This window comes from Macrosteles quadrilineatus, unplaced genomic scaffold (genome assembly GCF_028750875.1).
Source record: "Macrosteles quadrilineatus isolate MER2022 unplaced genomic scaffold, UCM_ALF_1.0 Scaffold_7__1_contigs__length_78375512, whole genome shotgun sequence".
Lineage (NCBI taxonomy): Eukaryota > Metazoa > Arthropoda > Insecta > Hemiptera > Cicadellidae > Macrosteles > Macrosteles quadrilineatus.
Genome location: NW_026542600.1, coordinates 35,372,488 through 35,386,434, shown reverse-complemented (window position 1 = coordinate 35,386,434; position 13,947 = coordinate 35,372,488). Strand labels below are relative to the sequence as shown.

The 13,947-nt window shown below is 35.3% G+C and overlaps 1 protein-coding gene across 1 annotated transcript in view; it reads right to left on the bottom strand.

Moving 5' to 3' along the window:
• The window catches only part of LOC128997988 (uncharacterized protein DDB_G0283697-like), a 78,152-nt gene extending 68,967 nt beyond the window's left edge, over positions 1-9,185 (bottom strand). The window contains exon 1 of the mRNA XM_054423882.1: positions 9,049-9,185. The gene's annotated coding sequence lies outside the window, so the exon portion shown is untranslated. The remainder of the gene's footprint in view (positions 1-9,048) is intronic.
• Positions 9,186-13,947: the final 4,762 nt, after the last annotated feature.

Below are 13,947 nucleotides of genomic sequence, written 5' to 3'. Positions count from 1 at the left end.
TCATGGCCATATGAAACACATTGCAAAGAAACTTAGCTCTGGTATTTTCGTTTTGCGTAACCTCAAGAACAATGAAAATCTGGAGGTACTGCTGACTGCATACTATGGGCTCATTTATCCCCACTTAGCATACGCCGTTCCTATTTGGGGATGTGAGTGCCAGCAGACCAACATTTTGTTTAAACTTCAAAAAATGGCTATGAGGACTATTTTCTCTTTGCAGAAGCGTAAATCATGCCGTAAATATTTTGCTCATTCAAAAATTTTGACATTTCCATCCATTTATATTCTTGAATCCTTAACATTTGTAAAACAAGAACTTGCTCAATTTAACGTTTCTGTCAAAAACCACTACACTTTGCGAAACTCACACACATTACCAATACCTAAACATTCTACGACATTTTTCAAAAGACACTTACAGTACAATGGAATAAAACTTTTCAATTCTCTTCCACTTTCTCTTAAGCTAGAACCAAACCTTCCAAAATTTAAAAAACGATTAAAATCTCTTTTGATAAATTTTACCTCTTACAGCGTCCAGGAATTCATAAATCATATCAGCTCTAGGAATGCCATTGTAAATGTTGATTTATAAGTCTTTGATGCAATTTGTAGTATAATGTAAGCCATTTTGTAAATACTTGTATATATTGTAGATCTATGTAAGGCATCTTTTAAAAATAATGTGACTTAGCTAATGCAACTCGTTTTGTTAAAATTTTGGCTAAATAAATGATTTGATTTGATTTAATTTGATACCTACCAAACTTGACCTCTGCTGCTATTAATTGACTGTATGGACTATTAATTAACAGCTGTGTCTAAGGATTACGTCGGCCTTAGTCACTAACAGGACAACAAGATCGCTCCACTCATCACACACTCAACTCCATTCATACTTGGCTTAAAATGCATACATTTGTATGGTCGCCATTTCAAAAACAGGTAAAATAGTATTAACATTATATAAGAATTTTGTCTTAGTCTTTGTGGTCCATCCCCCTTAAGGGATTAAACAGTGATAATAGCTTAAGACAGTAGATATTTATGGCTATTATATTATTGATATACCAAGTCTCACTACTTTATCTATATTGTTAAAAAAATATAGCCAATCCAGGACTTTTCAACCTTACTGTATAACGCCAACACGAAATTTGTCCGTTGAACTCCTCCGAATTTCTTAGGTGATTTTGACCATTCATGTCTCATTAGAAAGAGCGTGTCACGTACATTTGCAAACCAACCTTACATTTTTAAATCCCTTGGGCTCAGCCCCAGCGGCTCATGTTATGAACCCGTGTTATGCCTATGAAGAACATATTGATTTATTTATATTAGGATCAGCCCAGTTAATTGCTGTTATGCAATTCAAGGAAATAATGTAGGTTACATTATTAACATGTTACTGATTTGTTTCAAATACTATATTTACTATTTCTATTTGGGTTTGCAGGATAATTTAATCCATTTTACCAAACAATAAAATTAATGGACAAAGTACTATATTTCATGAGCTATCATTGAAAGGACCGATTGAAGTCCTCATCAACCAAAATAATGCCTTCTAAAGCAATTAAAATTGAGACGAACATGTGATTCACGAAATCAGGTGGTTCTTAAGTATGTGAAAAAATGTATCGCTATTCAAAAACAGACGGAAAACTTGTAACCATATTCTTGACAACGGGTGTAACCATGTAACATGGCTACATTATCAATGACAAACGTGGACAACCTTATACGAGTGTGAGTACGTCCGAAAACAGAGTAAGTCCGAAAACAACTCTAAAAAACAATAAGCAATAAATTGCAAGAACCGTTGCTTATATCATTGGGTATACACGTATCCACTGACGTGTATACTCAATGCTTATATCGAACTGTTATATGTACATCGTGAGTTGTTCCATTAGTTGTTTCATTTAGTTGTGTGTCCATTAGTATAGTAGTTTAGTTGACTCTTTTAAAGTCGGCGGAAATTGTGACTGTTATTACCCTTGAAATGATGTTTGTGAAGTACTTTGCAATCCAATGCTTATAGAATCATACGATTAAAATTTTCTGGTTAGAATATGTCGCATAGAGTGGTGACTAATGTATCTTTTTGGTTTGCTTGTAAAACAGGATCAACAGAGATTTTCCATCGACTTAAACAATACGATACTCCCAAATTGTTCATTGCAATAACAAAATATCACACAGTTTGATGAATATTTGTGTGTACACCACATACAGTACACCTTTATTCTATCTATTTTACCTTTTATTTTTCCAAGACTTTATAGAAAATCACGCATTACGTGATCAGTGAAGAAAAGGCTGTATCCCATGTGTTTTATAGGTAAATAAGACAAGGGCGCTCCTAGACATATATTTTGGGGGGGGGGGGTCACCGGGGGCCTGGGGGGTATGGAATACCCCCCAAAAAGGAGGGGGTCTTGGGGTTCCCCCCAGGAAAAATATATAAATAAATAAATATACGCTATACAGGGTGATCAACTCAAGGAGGCCACCATTGGGATATCGGAAACTGTAAAAATTAGAGAAAACTGAAAATGGAAGACATTCCTTTATTTTTTGTGGCAGTTTAAAATATGATTTTAGTCGTTTGAAATTCAGCCGCCATTTTCCAAAATGGCGGCCAAATTTGAAATTTCTTATCGAACACCCTATATTTTATCATGTTTTCGGACATAATAGGCAGTTTTAAAACTTTTAATCCTTGACATTTTTTCGATAAACCCACTCGTTTAGGAGTTACAGCCTATGGAAAAATGACTTCCGGTGTACATATTAAATCATGTAGCTCCTAAACAAGTACGTTTAAAGCAAAAACACGAGGAGTAAAAGTCTTACAATTGCATCCACATTCCAAAAAGACCATAAAATAATTTAAAAATATAAATTATATTATTTTAAAAAATGGCGGCAAACTTGAAAAGTGGAAAACTTTTTATTTTATAGTCTTTAAGGAATGAAGATGCAATTCTAAGACTAATTTACTTTTTGCAATTTTGCTCTAAACTTACTCGTTTAGGACCTACATGATGTAAAATGTACACCGGAAGTCATTTTTCCATAGGCTGTACTCCTAAACGAGTGGGTTTATCGAAAAAGTGTCAAGGCTAAAAAAGTTTTTAAATTGCATATTCTATCCGAAAACATGATAAAAAAACTAAAATCATATTTTTAACTGCCACAAAAAATAAAGGAATGTCCCCCATTTAATGTTTTCTCTAATTCTTACCGTTTCCGACTTCCCAATGGTGGCCTCCTTGAGTTGATCACCCTGTATATATGAATTTGAACGGATGGTGTTTTTGGCCTCTAGGGACCTCAAAACGAAAAATTAAATCGGTCCCGGGTCCAGGTGTTACCATAAGTACTACGGTAATAGCTTATTCCCTATATGGGAAATTCGCCAAAAACCTAATAGTTATATAGAACAATATTACATTCAACCAGCTGTTAGTTAAAACAAATTATATGGGACTAAAACAAATCGATGATTACAAAGATTCCTTTAAAAAATAATTTGAACATCCTACTATTTTACTATGCATATTTAATTAATCTGCCATCCTCATACCTAAGAATTGAATGTATCAATGGTCAGCTACACATAGTATAAATAAGTCAACTCTAAATATATCTTTAAATTTGTTTCCAAATGCTGAATTTGTGTCACAGATGCTGAATGTTTACAGCTGTTATGTTAAGCAAATTATATTGTACTAAAAGCTGGCTTAGAAGGTTAGCGTCGGCAGCTTGACTTTTTAAAAATAAAACTTAATTTCTAAAAAACTGGGACCCTTAATTATAATTATGGCTTTGACATTCCCTAGTTCTCAAAATTATCTTTCTTTCAACACAAAACTAATGAAAATCCATCGTCTGGTTGATTCAGAATCGTGAAAAAACCCCATTTACGTTTTATGATAGTTTGGACAGGTTTCAACCCTTCCGAGGCGTAATACATTTACACAGTTTATATGTAGACTACATTATAACTCATAAAATAGTTCTACAATTAAATGGATCTCCTTTTACAAACGTATATAATAACCAGAAATTTTCAGATCGTCCTTGCGTGTATTTTATGCCACAAATTTTGACGAAAGGCTTTTCATTACATAAACTATACCTATTTACAGTGTTGACCAAACAGTTGGCAAGAAGCATTAATAGATAAGCTATGTACCAAATATGATAATTTTAGCTCTATTCTAATTATGACAAAACATGAAGTAACTAAAAGCGAGTTTTGTTGGTGTAGTAAGCGTTGCAGGAGGTCTACTTTACACTGAATCGACGTTCACTTTTATTGCTTTTGATCTTCCGGCACTGTTGACTCAGCGAAACTGAACTTTGTATTTTACCGTATTTCGTTATATTAAAACTGCTGTTGCATTAGGTCAAATTCCCAATAAGTCAATTGCTTTAACATAGACCACGTTTTTAGCTCGGACTGTACTATTTGACTTACTGGGACTTTTGATCCACAGACACTGCAAACATTGTAGTTTTTGACCTAGCGGCACAGGTATAAATTATTTGATCTTCCGGGACTGTTGACTTTCAGCAACATTCCCCTAAAGATATAACAACCTAAGATTTGTATTGTACGATTTTGAGTTGTAGCCTACCTTTTTTGGGATCTTTACAAGTTATTCAGAAATTAGTTAAATTCGGAGTAACGGTTCCATTACATCACAGCTGTGAGAAAAAACGAATCGACACTTTCCAAAGTACGACATCAACTAACTCCGAAGTAATCAAACGAATAAGTGGAGCAACTGCACTGCTTTATGAGCCGAGTAGTTGACAGTCACTGGGGAATGGTTTAGCCCACTGCGATATCGAGAGAGCAACAAGTAATTCACGGCAGACACAATACCCTACATCTAATAATATTAGTTGTGTAACCCTTAAAAAGCCTTTTCGTTAAACTGCAGGAAAAAGGCTATTTTAAATTATTTTAATACATGCATTGCGAGTGTAAAGTAGGCCTACAGAGTGTTTTTTACGCAATCCAAATTAAAAGAATCACGAGTCACGTTTTAACAGAACAAGCTTTTTTATGTTGGTAATTCCGTTTTCTTTACTTCATTGCCAAGCAGCTGATTGCATTGTTACATTTTATGAGGCTAGTGTTATCGAGAGTTTATTGCAAATAGGACTTGACATGTGTTTTCACGAGCTCAAATAGAGTAGGCTATGTATTGTAGAATACCGTTTATTTTTTATTTCTACGGATCCGGTTTCCAAAATTTTTAAACATTAAATAGTTAATTTATTAGTTAGGTACTGGATTCACTACTGAAAACTTCAAACCTTTCTTGGCATAAAATCGATGATTTACTTTTAACGTATTCTTCGTATTCAACGTAACGTATTCGATGTAATTTTAACGTATTCTATGTAGAAGATTACGTTATAAGTAAATCATAAATTTGTTTACTAAGAAAGGTTTAAAATTAGTAAAAAAACATTACCTGCAAACATTCAGATGAGCTTGTACATTACTACGTGAGCTTGTAAAAACGCATTGTTAATTTTTATTTACAATTAATTCCCAGTAACACTAAACCTCATAAATAATTATGCGACAATGCATATAATTTGATCGAGAATGAAACAAGAAGACAGGAAAATATATGAACTTGTTTTGTCTAAAACATTGTCCCACCGTACTTGTAATTTGATGTGCGTTAAAAAATAAACACCCAATGGTTATTTTTATCTTAGAACCAGTAAGAATCAGCTGAAGTCTATGACACCCTGTAAGTTTGTTTCTTGCGAATTCCATCCACTAATGATAACAATGAAAATTGTCCCAAACAAAAAAAATATATAACATAATTATTCTTGCATTTCTTAATGGCCATTGTACAACAACAAATGAACACTTAATTTTCCATTGAATTTAATGTAAAAATATTTCGATATTTTGAACTTTGAATTTATTAAAAATGTGTTAGTTCGATCTAAAGCATCTACAGTCCTCCGAACTACAAAAACACGCCAAATCGTTGAATAAATCGAGTGCAACATGATGAAAAGTTTAGTTTATCACACGGATCGAAAATATGTTTTCTACCCTTGCTCATTTGCAGCCTCGGTTCTGCCTTGATCATCAAACGTGGGCTCCAATAGAAAAAGAGTATCTTTATTTAAGTTATAAAATGCATCATTTTTTTATGGATTATTTTTTATTCGTGAAATGTTTAGAAGGATACAGTCATATAAGTAAATCACATTAGTCATTTACAACCCATCAAAAACACAACACAGCAAACTAAACTAACCTTTTTGGCTTCTGGGGATCTTAAACCGTCAGAGTACAGTGGGGCCATGGAGAATATTTTTTATAGTTCACTGAAGAGAAATTCGTTAAAGTCTGTACCTGTACATGCGATACAAATTTAAAAAAACAAGCCGTAAACATCTAAGTTGTTTCGTCACTAAGGTTTTTTTTTTTATCTTTAGCTATTTACCAAAGACAACATTTCATAGAAAACCAACGATGATAAGCAGTGTAAGTCGGATCCTGTTGAGTTACAGCTGTGAGTGTAAATAGCGAAATCGCGGTAACGTAGTCCGAGGCCGGGTCCTGGTATTACGGAGGAAAGTGTGCTAGTCCCACAGGTGTCATCTCAGCCCAGCTTTCAGACTTGCTCTCAGTTTCTGTCAACACTCAACACTACCAGCATGTTACTACAATCTCGTCCACGCTCACATCAACATGGGGGTCATATGTGGTGAAATATAAATAGCTGAATGCTGAATCCATCTAGATGTAATGTGTTCGTTGAATGGCAACAACCTTTGACTACTGATAGAAGTAGACGTTTACCCCCATGTTAAAGCTGAAGCGGTGGTGCAATTACTCAATTCCCCAACCGTTAAACCCAGCCAAACTGAAACTTACCAAGCCAAAAGCACGACTTATTGTAGTTACCAACTATCAATATGAACCTCTAAGGGAGGTAACAAACTCTGTAATTGGCTCGTTCAAATATGTTATTTTTTATAAAAAGACTGCAGCTGGACAAGTAGATGAGACGTCTACCTCAGTATGTTATAAGGTCTATGAAAACAAGCAAACTAACAATTTTTAAAAGCCCTAGGTCCACTAATGTAAATTAGTTTATTAATGAACTTAACATTAGATGTTTTAATTACTGTAGGTTTATAAAAAGGGCTCTCCAGTATAGAGAAAATAGTCACGTGAAAATGTTAGGTTTTTTAGTAAATCTTTATCTCCAGGTGGGTTACTGTCCCAAGCTAATATATTGGTGATTCATGGGATTTGACCCCGGGCCACTAGCTAGAACGTCTCGCACTCTGACCTCTCAATCAGCCTGTCATATAAACAATTGGTTATTTACATCGACATCAATTAGGTTACCATACTAGGTGAATAAACATCCTCTTGGTGAAAAAAAAACAAGTAGTCTAACATTCGAAGAGTCATTTGTAATCATGGTTTCATTATTATTGAAGAGGTTTGATTTTATTTTACAACTTCCATTAACGTGATGGTGATTATGATACCACCATAGAGGCATCAAACGAATAATAATAGTAATGAATAAGTAAAGTCTTTTAATTTGACTGTTGTCTGCCTTTAGCTGTGAACTAGGAACCAATACATTTTGTAAAATCTTAGTTTTTTTCTCAACTATACGTTTTTTCTTTCACCATTAAGTATCATGATTTAAACAAGATAACAAATCGCAAATTTACGTAGTGTGAAGGTTTTTATGGACATTAAGTACTATGGTTTATTCACATCATCACACACCATATCCATTTGGTATGTTGTACATAGGGCGTTGAATGTAGGCTACCTTTTATTTTTGTTCCCTTATGAATGCCTTTATGTGGTAGGTATTCGAACATACTGACACTATTTGTAAGCAAAAGTGCTCCTAATGTCCTCAAATTTCGGTAGGCCTAATTATATGAATTTGGTTGAAGTAAGTTTTCCTTGAACCGTAATAGGGCTTTGAAAACGATAAAATAATACCCAAGTATGTCCTATCTTACTGATAACTGTAATTTCGTAACCGGGTTCGCAAGGACATATGTAAATTAGATTTTTTGGAAGTCCCTTGCTTCTAATGTCTTTTCATCGATGTTATTCTTATGTTTGTCACTTTTAATCTCCAAGCGAGAAGCTCAAAAGACAAACTAGATTGGATAAGGGTTTGGCGAAGGCCAGATGGAGTGAACTGTGAAAACCAGAACTTGCGACACGCTGAGCAAAAACTGCTCCTGGCAACGGTCCCTTTCTTTCAACCCGAGGCAAAATGTGGGAAACATACTTGAGTGGTTTAATTTAGATTAAATTAACTTTTAAAAGTTGCTTAGGCTATAGCATTTTAACAGAATTAAATTCCAATTAAGAGTGTAAATCTGGTCGATTTTTTTAGTTGAAAAAAGTTAATAGATCAATATTGAATATACTATTATTGTATCGATACTCTCATTTCAGCCATGAAATGCATGACAAATAATGGACTTTTTAGTGTGTGACAGTTAAACTGATCTACAATAATTTTGTCTACATGTTCTAAATAATATACAGTACTCATATACTGTAGTTGTTTAACCATCTATCATACCGAAACCTCAGTTCTCCGGTTGTACTTGTATGCTGCGAAATGTACAATATCAAACGTTGTAAATTTACTTGTTAATAAATAAAGGTTATATTGCTTTTAAACATATTTTATATCCTTATAAATTAAATTTGTTATAAAATTCCATTATCTTCCACATATTTTTTTCGGCGAAAATAACATTAGGGCGTTAGGAATAACCAGAAAATCACTAAAATCCAGTTAGTAAACATCTACTCATAGACGCAATCAGGCACAAGAGGAGTCTTGCTTGGCATAATTCTGATTATTACACTTCATTTTCGTAAAAATATAAGTTGTATATATTTTGTACACAAAATAAATTTTAGACAATAAATTGCAATTTTGAAAAACTAAATATTAACAGGAAAGGGTTAGGACTTTTTAAACTTACTTTTAGCAGTTGGTCCAGTGCAAAGACGACACACACACACTATCACTTCACTCTCGCTAGCGCGCAGGTAACGCTGAATACATGACGTTAGCGCGGCCCTCGCACGCTCAGATACTACTTGATACTGACAGTCTTCGTCTCGCTCTGGACTGGACACTTCTCTCGCTATGGGAAAGTTAACTGGGCCCCACTCCTGGTTGTGGCGTCATCAACACCCTGCTACACGATGTGGCTCCCTGGACAACAAGTGTTAACTATACCAAAATGGGTTAACGTTTAACATGTTGTACTGAATTGAATGAAACGTCCAATCTAAATTTTGCAATTAGTATGTATTTATCAAGCTTACCTCATCAGCTACATCAAGCTAATCTTTTCGCTCAGTTTATTTTTACGTTAGTTCTATTATAAGACTGTAAAGTAAAAATACGCCTACCAACACTATTCAATGGATTTAAACATATACTCTAAACATTAAGCTGTAAGTAAATGCTGTAAGTAAGTGCTGAAAGTAAGCTGCTTAGTTATTTTTAAATTTATTCTTTTCAAGTTTTTTTTTTATTCACAAACTTTAAATATTCAGATAATACCACAAAAATACAACAATTAAATCAATGAGTTACTGTTGTCAGTCTTGCAAGAGTATCTAACATATAAATTCATGCAATAGTAGAAAACTTGTGAAATAGGTGTTTGTAAAAATTGTAAGATATTGATGTAGATAAAAAACAATAAATTATATTACAACAATTTGTTTGAAATAAATGTTTCACTTTTTTCCATAAAAATCCCAGCCTTTCGAAACCCGTTGTTTATGGGTAAATAATACTGGAATCACAATAAAATTTTTACCTACTACTAGTTTTTATTTTAATAGAAGTCACAATTTTACAGTGTTAACACTTTCTACCCCACAATGTGTTACTGTTCCCTCATTAAACTTCAACATTGTATATACAATCTATTACTTATACAACTTTTCAACTTGAATAAGTAATACTTGTTCTAAGTTTTATTTGTAATTTGAGTTTAAATCTTGTAGTATGTTAAAAGTTTATCTAGATTATATTATTCGAAGAACTATACAGTCTATTTAATATTATATTCGTGATGATATATTCTATTTTAATGAGCTAGCTTTGTTACAATCTATAAAGATACTAGATAGGGTTTGTCATAATTATAAATTGTGACAAAATATAAGTAACCTTATCACTTTTTCGTAGGTAAAGGTTATTTTAATAATTATGTCTAACAGCTATACCTTAATAATTTGAGTCCTAATTGATGCATTTAAATGTTGAAGAAAGGGGTTTGAAAAATAAAAACCTTCGTGATTTATAATGGATTGTACGTTAATCCTATAAATATTCGTTAAATTAGTTATATATTAAATCTTCCATCATAATCATATCTAAATAAAAAGTGTAATTAATTAAATTAATTGAATCACTATATTTTATTATTTATAAGATGTTATGATTAATACGACAGAACACATGTGAAATCGCTATTAACCTACTTTCATTCATCTTGCAATGAATAGAAGGAGGGAGCACTATAATTAGGTTAGCATTCATATTTCAATAAATAGTTGGCCACGTACACAACATAAATAATCGAAGCACCAACAAAATAAATGCAAATGTGTTTACCTTTTTATTCAATTTAAATACTGTGTGAGCTATTTTTTGTCAGAAATGCTAAAATTGAATTGGATATTATTGGTAAACATACAAGTTTTGTTTGGTGTGTGTTCATAATAGTGTCCAAATAAATCAATAACCATATAGCATATTTTAAAATCCAAATACTCTTGAACATGTATTTTTTATTTAAACTATTCTTGATTTAGGCTGTTAAAATAGCATAACAATTGTAACTTTAAAATCAAATAGGCCTAATACACATACGCAGATTGTGGAAAACTCGGCCCACTCGAAAAAAGCTTTATTCCCTGTATGGGAAATTCGCTAACAAAAAAAGGATTAAAAACTTTTCTTGTAAATGAATAGCTTAAACTATTTATCTCTTTGTTATTTTTGGTTTCCTTTTTTTACTGTCCACCAAAATTTAAACCTCCCTATTTTAAGAGGTGGGTGATGTTCACAACAACGCTAGGGCCCAGATTCCATGCAGGTACAACGCAAAGATACACGATTTTTCAGTGGGGCAGGCTGCGTGTAGATGTGTGTATAACACTTCTTCGCAATTCTGATAAGTTAAAGCACTACGCCAGTTACAGAGATCACTCCATCGTCGGGATACCTCATATGTAATTGTACCTTTCTAAAATTGTACAAAGTGTTAGTACAAGGTGTTTTGTATATAGATTTACTTTGAAATTTGGGCATATAAGAGTGAAAGGAGTACGGTATATTACTATATTTTTTTACTAAATCAATTACTACCACTAACTCACCCCACCCCCATGATAGCATACAAATTTCACTAAATGTGTAACGAGATGAATGTAAACTTAAAGAACACAAAAGTAAACGCTCTCATGCTAAACAAGACGAAAACATAGTATACATTATTTGGTTAAATTAACAACCATAATAATAAAGTAGATTTTAATCTCTACTTTGTTAAATGCCTTGTTGTCTGCGATATATAATATATTCATTTTCAACCGAAGTAAGAATTTGCCATGCAGTCCGAAATTCTCAGAAAGGCAGCATACTGAGCGACTATAAAAAATCAGTAATCAAACTTGAAATTTAGGACTGCCCTAAAAAACCAAACGAATGGTTACCTTGGTTAAATGAATAATTTTAACCACTTTTAACACTTTTGTGCTACATAACTGGGCCTTCAAACCTGCCCTTGGTGTTACAATATTTTTTCTATGTACGCAAATGACTATGAAGTTCTATATTTTTGTGCAAAAGGCCAAGAGACCAATCTTGATTCTTGGTTGTAGTTGAGGATCAAGACACTTTTGTTTCTAGGGATGAATTTAGAATTCTCTCACAATATTTAGGTTTATAATTTAGAGTATCATACTTGTAAACAACTTAATTTATGTGAGACTTTTGACCTATACCAAGCTGACATAACTCGATAAGGATTTAATTGCTGAAATTAACACTACAAGAAGTTCTCAGCAAAACGCTTCAGTCCGAGGAGTTTTTTTTAATCTCTCTTTGTGTCAGCCGTTGAAGTCACAAGTGCTGCCAGAAGATGCAGGTTTTAGATATTCAACACCCATGTATTCGTACTTATATTTATAGGATAAATGAACATTTCAAGAACGCCTTCACCGTACTGCACTTTCACTTTCGCAAGAGAATGAGAGCCAAGTGAAGGGAGTGGGGAGAAACAAAACAGCCAAGTGACCTTGCCTCAGTCGCCACAATCTCGTAACACCACCTAGTCTCTGCACTCTGCAGTCAGCGATTCTGCAGCTGTCCTGCAACAAAACAGCCAAGTGACCTTGCCTCAGTTGCCGCAATCTCGTAACACCACCTAGTCTCTACACTCTGCAGTCAGCGATTCTGCAGCTGTCCTGCAACAAAACAGCCAAGTGACCTTGCCTCAGTCGCCGCAATCTCGTAACACCACCTAGTCTCTGCACTCTGCAGTCAGCGATTCTGCAGTTGTCCTGCAACAGAACAGCCAAGTGACCTTGCCTCAGTCGCCGCAATCTCGTAACACCACCTAGTCTCTGCACTCTGCAGTCAGCGATTCTGCAGCTGTCCTGCAACAAAACAGCCAAGTGACCTTGCCTCAGTCGCCGCAATCTCGTAACACCACCTAGTCTCTGCACTCTGCAGTCAGCGATTCTGCAGTTTTCCTGCAACAGAACAGCCAAGTGACCTTGCCTCAGTCGTCACAATCTCGTAACACCACCTAGTCTCTGCACTCTGCAGTCAGCGATTCTGCAGCTGTCCTGCAACAAAACAGCCAAGTGACCTTGCCTCAGTCGCCGCAATCTCGTAACACCACCTAGTCTCTGCACTCTGCAGTCAGCGATTCTGCAGTTTTCCTGCAACAGAACAGCCAAGTGACCTTGCCTCAGTCGTCACAATCTCGTAACACCACCTAGTCTCTGCACTCTGCAGTCAGCGATTCTGCAGCTGTCCTGCAACAAAACAGCCAAGTGACCTTGCCTCAGTCGCCGCAATCTCGTAACACCACCTAGTCTCTGCACTCTGCAGTCAGCGATTCTGCAGCTGTCCTGCAACAAAACAGCCAAGTGACCTTGCCTCAGTCGCCGCAATCTCGTAACACCACCTAGTCTCTGCACTCTGCAGTCAGCGATTCTGCAGCTGTCCTGCAACAAAACAGCCAAGTGACCTTGCCTCAGTCGCCGCAATCTCGTAACACCACCTAGTCTCTGCACTCTGCAGTCAGCGATTCTGCAGCTGTCCTGCAACAAAACAGCCAAGTGACCTTGCCTCAGTCGCCGCAATCTCGTAACACCACCTAGTCTCTGCACTCTGCAGTCAGCGATTCTGCAGTTGTCCTGCAACAGAACAGCCAAGTGACCTTGCCTCAGTCGTCACAATCTCGTAACACCACCTAGTCTCTGCATTCTGCAGTCAGCGATTCTGCAGCTGTCCTGCAACAAAACAGCCAAGTGACCTTGCCTCAGTCGCCGCAATCTCGTAACACCACCTAGTCTCTGCATTCTGCAGTCAGCGATTCTGCAGCTGTCCTGCAACAAAACAGCCAAGTGACCTTGCCTCAGTCGCCGCAATCTCGTAACACCACCTAGTCTCTGCGTTCTGCAGAGATTCTGCAGTTCCCCTGCATCAAAACTGAATGTATTGACTTCAGAAGAGTGCTACGGTTATAAACTTGCATTTTGTACACAAGGAACAGGCATAAATCATACTACGAGTGAAGCAATATAAATACACTTATTTCATCACATGAACTTATTAAAGAAAT